Below are 8,371 nucleotides of genomic sequence, written 5' to 3' on the forward strand. Positions count from 1 at the left end.
GTAAAAAGGAACTTATGGAGAGGTAAAACTAGTCACCATGGAACTTCCATAAAATCCTAGTTCTTACATTGGAAATGAGGTTCATGTAGCTCAAAGTGCAAGCCTTAGCTTGTTTATTATATAACAAAGGCCACATCCACACTGATGCGTTTTCGCTTGAAGACGCATCTTTTTCTCTCCGTTTTGGCCTCCCGTCCACACTGAGACGGCGTTTTGAAAACGCTCTCCAAAGCGGATACATGTGAAAACGCCGTTTTCACGTCACAGTGTGGACAGCGAACCCAGAGCCTTTTCGAAAACGATGACATTTTAGTCATTAGATGCAGTCATGTGACCAATTCAACTAAGATAGCGGTCATGTGACCAATTCAACTAAGATAGCGGAGGGCATTACATAGCAGTTGTTTTGTTTGTGCTCAATTTTGACAGCCCTATTAAAGATTAATATCAGTCTGTACATGCTCCAGATAGCTTTTCTTCAAATTCTTTAACCCTCACTCGCTTTTGCAACTTTGTACTTTTGTGTTACTCGCAGCAACAACTCCACCTCATTGTTAGTCCATTTAAAACACTCGGTGCTTTTCCTCAACATTTTGGGGCGACGTTTCAAAGAGCCGGAAAATAAATAAATGGCAGACAGAAATGAGGCAGGTCGAATCGTCTTGCGTTTCACGCATGCGCAGTACTGGAACGTAAGCGTTTTGGGCCGTTTCAATGTGGACGCACAACTCGGTGAAAACGACTGAAAACGCTAGTGTGGACGCAGAGCGCTTTCAGACGAAAACGCCGTTTTCAAATGTATCTGGGCTAGTGTGGACGTAGCCAAAGAGTGAAGATCCACACAGCAAAACATTAAACTAAGGCAGAATGCATTAATGATGAATCAAAAAAGATAAAACAGTTAGAAGAGATAAGAGCCATGGATTAGGACCTGTAAACAAAGAAGCTAAAAGAAGAAAAGAGACACCAGTGTGTAAGCGCAAAAACCACTTGAGGTTTGCTCCAAACGTGAGTCAGTCCCCATAGACTCCCTCTTTAAAATGCCCAATGCATTAAAAATCATTAAAATGTTTATAGTCTGTTTATGGTCCATTGGCTAAGCCCATTCTCTACTAATTGGAGTCACTAAACTGGATCTCTCCACTGTGTTTATGCTGTTTGGAGCACCTTTAATAGAATTGTCTAACACATAAAATAGCTTGCTGTGTGGTACAACCCATCCAAGAAATCTCTCACTCCACCCTTTTGTCCTCATATCATTAATTCTGGGTCCAAAAACCTAGTATAGCAAAAATACTGAGTCCAAACCAATGAACTCCTTTATGGTGTCCATCTTCTACATAGTCTATAGTACTGACATAAAGCTATGGACTTTTTCAGGATTTAGGGTGGCATGATTGTAAGCTTTAGTTAAAAGAACTGCTAAAAGGATCTGAGCAGAATTTACTCAGCTGGTTAGTTGAATTTCTCCAGATGTCTGATGTGTGAGTCAGAGGTGTGGATACACAAGTCTACCATTACTGGTCATGCTAACTGCACTGACTGTCTGTTTCTTTGGACAAAAAAAAATCATAATGACATTTCATCTCCTACAGTTCACCTTCCCTCTGTCTTCCAGACAAGATCCAGACTGTGACCAGAGACTTTGCCCTGGCAGGTCTTTTTATCAGAAGTGATCAGCTGATTGGGAATGATAATGTCTTAAATCAGAAATTATATTTTAGTGGATGTTTAGAACAGAGAGGGGAGCACTAGAGGAAGAGGACTTTTCATTTTCTTCTTTTGTTTATTCACCTTTTTTCTGACTGCAGCTTCAATCACTATCACATCATTTTAGAAACATGCATGGCACATGCTCCATCCAAGGGAACCATAAATGGGAAAATTATAAAGTGAATATAGGTACTTTTAAAATTTTAAATGTCCTCTACCAAAGTTTATTTCATCACGCTGCATTGTAACCAGTGCAGTTTCATTCAGGGTGGTGGGAGGTTATAAGGCAGTCATAAGAAAAAGAAAGTCAATTCTAAGGTTTTTATGTATCAGGAAAAAATGTTAAAAATTAAACTTAGCTGGTCTTAAAATTGCTCAAATGCATCATCAGGTGAACAGTTTTTAGTAGACCCCTCTGTTAAGGACCACATTTATTTTGTCCTGATAAGTAAAACCTTAGAATTGATACTTTCTTTATCACGGCTGTAGATTGAGTTAGAATTATTACACTTTAATGAATTCCTCTCTGCCGACACTACTGAGTTACAAGCATAGTTTGTTTTTAACCCAGCTTAAGTAGAATAAATAAATACGAAGAAGAAGAATAGAAGATGTCAGACACGCCCTGACATCACTGACAGCCGAAGTGCCAGGGTTTGTGTAGAGATGACATTCAATAGTGATCATGGAGAAGAAATGAGTGTTTCAGATTGTGGAATATTTATAGAAAACACCAGTTGGAGGACACATTGACTGACTGGGATATGTTATATGTAAGTTAGTTAGATGGTTTTGTGAACATTACTTTTCATTCGAAGGTTACACACAGTGTCAAGATTCTTTAAAGAAATTTCCGACACCTTTTTGAATATGAACGGCTCATTAAATCACAGCTAACAGGTGAGACTAAAACCTACTTGTTACCTTTTTCTAACCTGCTCTGGTGCTATAAGAGAGCTGTGGGTGTCCACACAGAAGCCCTTGCCTTATAGTTTTTAGTCAGTTCATCAACTTCTTAAAGAGTTCGAAACACAGACACACCCTGAGAGCACACAGACCTGCATCCACACTTACAGAAAGCACCCGCAGTGCAGCACCACTCAGCCTCACTGGAGGGAATTCAAACTTTTGAGGCGATTTCATTACAGCAGCGAGCACCGACAACCCTGCAGAATGTCTACGGGCGTTTTAGCTGCAGCCGCTTTATCTCTGCGTTTCATATACAGATAAAAAAATACATATACTCTTTACTGTGCCTGTGGTTGTGGTGAAAGCTAGCTTTGTGCAGTGTTTACCAAGTGTGTGTGTGTGTGTGTGTGTGTATTGACTGGAGAAGGTACAGTAAAGGGGGCGTGGGGGGGCTGTGATATAGGTAGAGTTGTTGCATTTTGTTGTTGGGTGTAACCGTTTCTGATTTTAATTACTGGTTATTAGAAAAAACAAGCCAAGTCCTGATTGTCTGACATATGCTTTATATTAGTAACTGTTTTATCTATTTTTGTATCAGCAGCCGGGAGAAGAAAATGTGTCAAGCCAGTTATTAGTGAATCAAATATTAACCGACTCCATGAGCAATACTGTTCTGGATTGCTACTCTTTATGATTCAGTTTGTTTACGGGGGGAAAAGCAACACACGTCTTATAGCTCAGGTCTTATTTACGTTCCCTTTTCTAAAACCAGAGAGGGGTGTGATGGAGACCGGCTGAGTTCATCTCAAAGCAATCTGTCAAGACTTCTCAGCTTTGATGCTTTCTAACAGCTTGAAACAGAAGCACAGCCTTTACAGCACAACAGTGAAACACACAATGTGAAAGACCAAAGCTCATTTGGAAGTGTAGAGATGCACCTGTAATCTGAATCCAAAAGGTTTTTATTTTATGGGATCAGCCTGGAGCCTCTGAGTGAATTTGTATAGTGTGATATTTGATTACCTGTGGGGGGAGAAAAGGGGTGTGTGGAATTCAACAGAAGACGTGCAGGGATATATTAAAGTGGGATCACAGAGCCCATAGTTAATAATATTACAATATTATTATCAGTAAAGTAACAGATGAAAAATATTAACACTGCTGGGAAAAAAATCCTCTTCTCAGAAAATATAATTATGCTGGAGAGAACTAGTACCTGAAAACCAACTGGAAATGTTATCCGTAACACTTGATTCATGTTCCCTCCAAATACGGAAGCAAAAGAAGGCCAAAACATTAGACTTCTACATACTGTTACGTTTATAGATTTGAAAAAATGAAAATGCTTTCACATTGTAATACTTCAGAAATGTTGTTAAAGTGTTTTTAAAGTTTGCAAAAAACAGAAAGCACTACTATCACAAAAGGAAAAAAAATCATACAATCTGGACTGCCTTTAGCTCTGATGACAGCATGCAACGTGGCAGTGTGGCGTTTATTTCCATCTAGAACTGCATTAATTTCTCACTATTATCTTGTATGACAATGGGAGAGGCAGAAATCCCAAAGACTCTCAGTGGCCTTAAGATCTGGACTCTGTTGTGGTCGGATATGTATGTGAAAACCAAGTCACAAGTTTTCTCCCTGAGCCCCTCTTTCACAATCTGAGCCCAATGAATCCTGCCATGGTTGTCTTTCAATATGGGGAGAAAAACATCCAATGATGGAAAAACCTGGTCATTCATTATATTAAAGCTGTCAGTATATCAGTATATATATGTATCAGTATATTCAGGAAGTCAGCTAACCTCATTTTTTTAAGCGTACAATTCGCTGAACCTAAACCTGACCAACTGAGGCAAACCCCAGTCACAGCACTGCCCACACAGGCTTGCCCAGCAGGTACGAGGCATGATGGGCGCATGACTTCATCCGCCCCTCGTTACCCTGATCCAGCCATAACTGGAGCAAGGTACATCTGGACTTGTCAGACCACATGACCTTTTACCATGACCTTTTGCCCCAGAGTCCAGTCTTTATGATCCCAGCAACACACAGATAAGTGGTTTTCTTAAGACTACGCAGCTGTTTGGTCCTCTTAATTTCATATCTGTGGTTACTGCGTTTGACTCTGATTTCACCAAGTTTTTAAGTGATTGTGATCACGATCAGTCGAGATTTTTTTTTGACCACTATCTTTCCAGATTTCAATAATGTGTTGTACATTTCTTAACCCAGCTTTAGTACTTTCAGCTTCTCCAAAGTTGTTTTCCTTGCTTGATGGAGGCCAATAATTTGACCCCTCTGCAATAGAGCAGTGCATTTTTGTTTTTTTTAAGAAAGAGAATCTACTAATTTCATCGACTGAAACAAACATTTTTGTCCTCAAGCAGCTGCTCGAGGACCCGAGGGGCCAACTGGTTCACCTGCTGCCAGCATGTGAGACCATGTAGTGCTTTAGAAACAAGTGAAAATATTTGAAAGTCAATTTAAAAATGCAGAATTTACAGTTATAGGTTAGTTTAGGGTCGTTTGAAGAAGTTTAGATGTGCAACAGCAAACTTTTGACACATTAATTTTCTGTTTAATGTAGTCTGTTTACAAAAAAAAACAGAAGTAAAATTTCCAGTCAGGGAATGAAAAACAAAAAGTAGATCTCTGTACGTTTAAATTCAGTGCAGTGTATATATTTCAATTCAATTCAATGTTACTTATATAGCGCCAAATCACAACAACAGTCGCCTCAAGGCGCTTTATATTGCACAGTAGATCGTACAATAATTTCAACTCTGCTGGTCTTCTTTTGCTTCCGTACCAAACAACAGAAACCTGTTTAACATCACTTTGACGAGCTCTGAATGTGTTAATCTTTCACAGGCTGTGTTCCACTAATTACGTGGTTAGACTTGTATGTTTATGCTTTGCTGTATTGTTTCTTATGCTTTCATTTAATTTACAAGTTTTGAAGAATTTTCTGGTTTTTAAGGCTGGCTTTAATTTGTGATTTTTTTATTTTTTAGAAACTACCTATGCCACAGACGGCATCGGTGCCTTACTGTTTTTCACTCAGCAACCTTGTGTCACAGTGTCTTAACGTACCTATAAATGTATTTTTCTCCTGTACTTTGGACTGACTTTGATTTGTAAACTGTCTTATTAATTGACTTCTGATAGAGAATTTCTATGTGATGATATTGTTTAAAAAAGAAAAAAAAACCCAAAGAAACATCATCATATAAGCGTTTTTTTAATTGTGTGTTGCGTTTGAATTAATGTTCAAAAATTTGCCTTAAATTGCATTGCCACAAAACAACCAACAGGTGGGGCAACCATTGCATTCTGTTTCTTTTTTGTCAATGTTTGAACTTCACTTACTTTATAAACTTTTAACTCTCCTTCGTTAAATGTAAACCACCGAAATTTGCATGAATTCAAAATGAGCGCGGCAGGGTTGTTTCTCGAAATCAGACTGCCTGCAGCTCATGCGGAGAGGGGCTCACTTGTACAGTGGCGTCTTTTGATGAACGTTTCTGCCCCACAGGCAAAGATATAATAGCTACACCCAAGTGTACATCTAAATACCGCTCTATTGCAGAAATCCTAAAAATGGCATGTGGCACAGAAAAGGAACGTTAAAAAATAAACAAGCGCATCTTTAGGTGGATATCTGTTACTGTACACCTAAATATGTTTTAACTTGTTGTACAAGAGTGTAATTAATTCCAGCTTCATTTTTATTGCACAGACAGATAACTTTAAAGCTGTCAGCCCTCCCCCCTCTTGTCGGGGACTTTGCTGTGGTGAAGTGACACCTCTGCTTTGTGTGATCCTGACACCCAGCAGTAGTTTGAGCTACATATAAAAAGAAGGTAAAGAGAGAGAAAACAAGATCAGAGATTCAAGGTTTTCACAATTAACTGTGTTCCCAGACACGTTCCACAGCTGAACGCAGAACAAAGTGCTCTCAGGGAGAAACACTGGAAAATAAGATTCAGTGGCTGCTGTGGAATCAAAGGGGAAATGCATAACAGATGAGAGGGGCTTGCTCCCTCCCCTCTCTTTGTCGGTCACATCCCTGCAGAGCAGATCTTCCAACACACAACCTGTCTGAAAAAAAAAGCTGTTAGAATCCTTCAGGTGCTGTCGGAAATTATATTATTACAGCCGGAGGGCACGTGGACGTTTGAGAAAGTAAATGAAGTCAATGGTGCAGCCAATAAAAACAATAAGCAACTGCCAGGATGGCTGAGCAATAAGTAGTCCTGCAAAACAAACAAAAGAGGCATCAATTTACTGACATTAGTTAAACTTAACTGAACCTGAAGGAGATTTTAGTAAGTAGAAGAGAAAGTAGTTCTTCAGGCAGAAATGAATGAAAGCATCAGAACTTACAAAAAGGCACGCACACTGCTGCGGCACTCGGCTTCATTAACTGTAATCCAAACATTGAGGTGATTTCGTTTCTGCAGCGAGCATCAACAGCCCTGCAGAGTGTCTGCAGAATACCAACATTTGATGGCTCCAGGCAAAAGCCGAAGTACACGCTTTTTAGAGACCAAAGGATTATGTAAAGTGGTTAATAAAGAAAATATTAAGTAGATTAAGAAATACCCATTGTCTGCAACTTGGATTCAAATTATTCTCAACTACTGATTAACAGGTTTAAATTTGAGCCTGAGGGATGCTGGATTATTGGGGCCAAGGTGGAAGTTTATGCTACATACACGATACTTATAAGGAAAGTAATGATTGTTTAGAAACCAGTCTCTAACTTTCACAATAATTAGCTAATATCTTCTTCTACCTTATCCTCTGAAAAACAAAAAACAAACAAAAAAGCAATGAAAAGTAATTATGTATTTGTCATTGGCCAATATCAGTCATGCAAATATATATATATATATTTTAAATTCACAATATTTTTCAATGACGTATTTGTTTATTGAAGGAACTAAGGAAAGGAACCTGGGACACCGGCATCCTTGGACAGTATTTCAGAATCAGAATACTTTATTAATCCCTAAGGAAATTGCATGGGTTACAGTTGCCCCAAGACAGTAACAGACTAAACTAATTAAATAACATAACATGTTACAGAATTTTACCCATGTGTCTGTCTTACACTGGTCAGATTATCCAATGAGCATCCTGGGCACAGTAAGCAGCCTGTGAAAACTATTTTTTGGTGTTTTTATTACCAAAAGTATTTGCATATTTATATTTTTGTGTCATCCCATATACTGATGGAGTAAAAGGACTGAGACGGGGAATAAACAGCAACAGTAGCTGCACATAATCCTGATGAAAAACAATAAAAAAGCACAAGCTGTTTCATTTTCCACTTAATAACAGTTATATAGTTTTGGTTCTGCCTTTACAATGGTCTAAATTCTTCATAGCATGGATTCAACAAGGTTCTGGAAACATTCCCCTCAGACTTTGGTCCATGTTGCCACGATAGCATCACAAAGCTTCAGCTGATTTGTTACCACTTTGAGATGATTGGAGCTTTGTGACACGGCGTGGTATCTGCTGGAAGAATCCACTAGAAGATGGTAAACCGTGGTGGTAAAGGGACCCACGCGGTCAACAACAATACGCAGGTAGACTGTGATGTTTAAAAGATGCTTAATTGGTACTAAGTGTGCCAAAAAACATGATTACAGCAGCAGCAGCACTGTAAGCCATTGATACAAGGCACGATGGATTTATTCTTTCATGTTGTTTGCACCACATGCTGCCCCTGCCA

This window comes from Oreochromis aureus, linkage group 19, assembly GCF_013358895.1.
Source record: "Oreochromis aureus strain Israel breed Guangdong linkage group 19, ZZ_aureus, whole genome shotgun sequence".
Classification (NCBI taxonomy): Eukaryota; Metazoa; Chordata; class Actinopteri; order Cichliformes; family Cichlidae; genus Oreochromis; species Oreochromis aureus.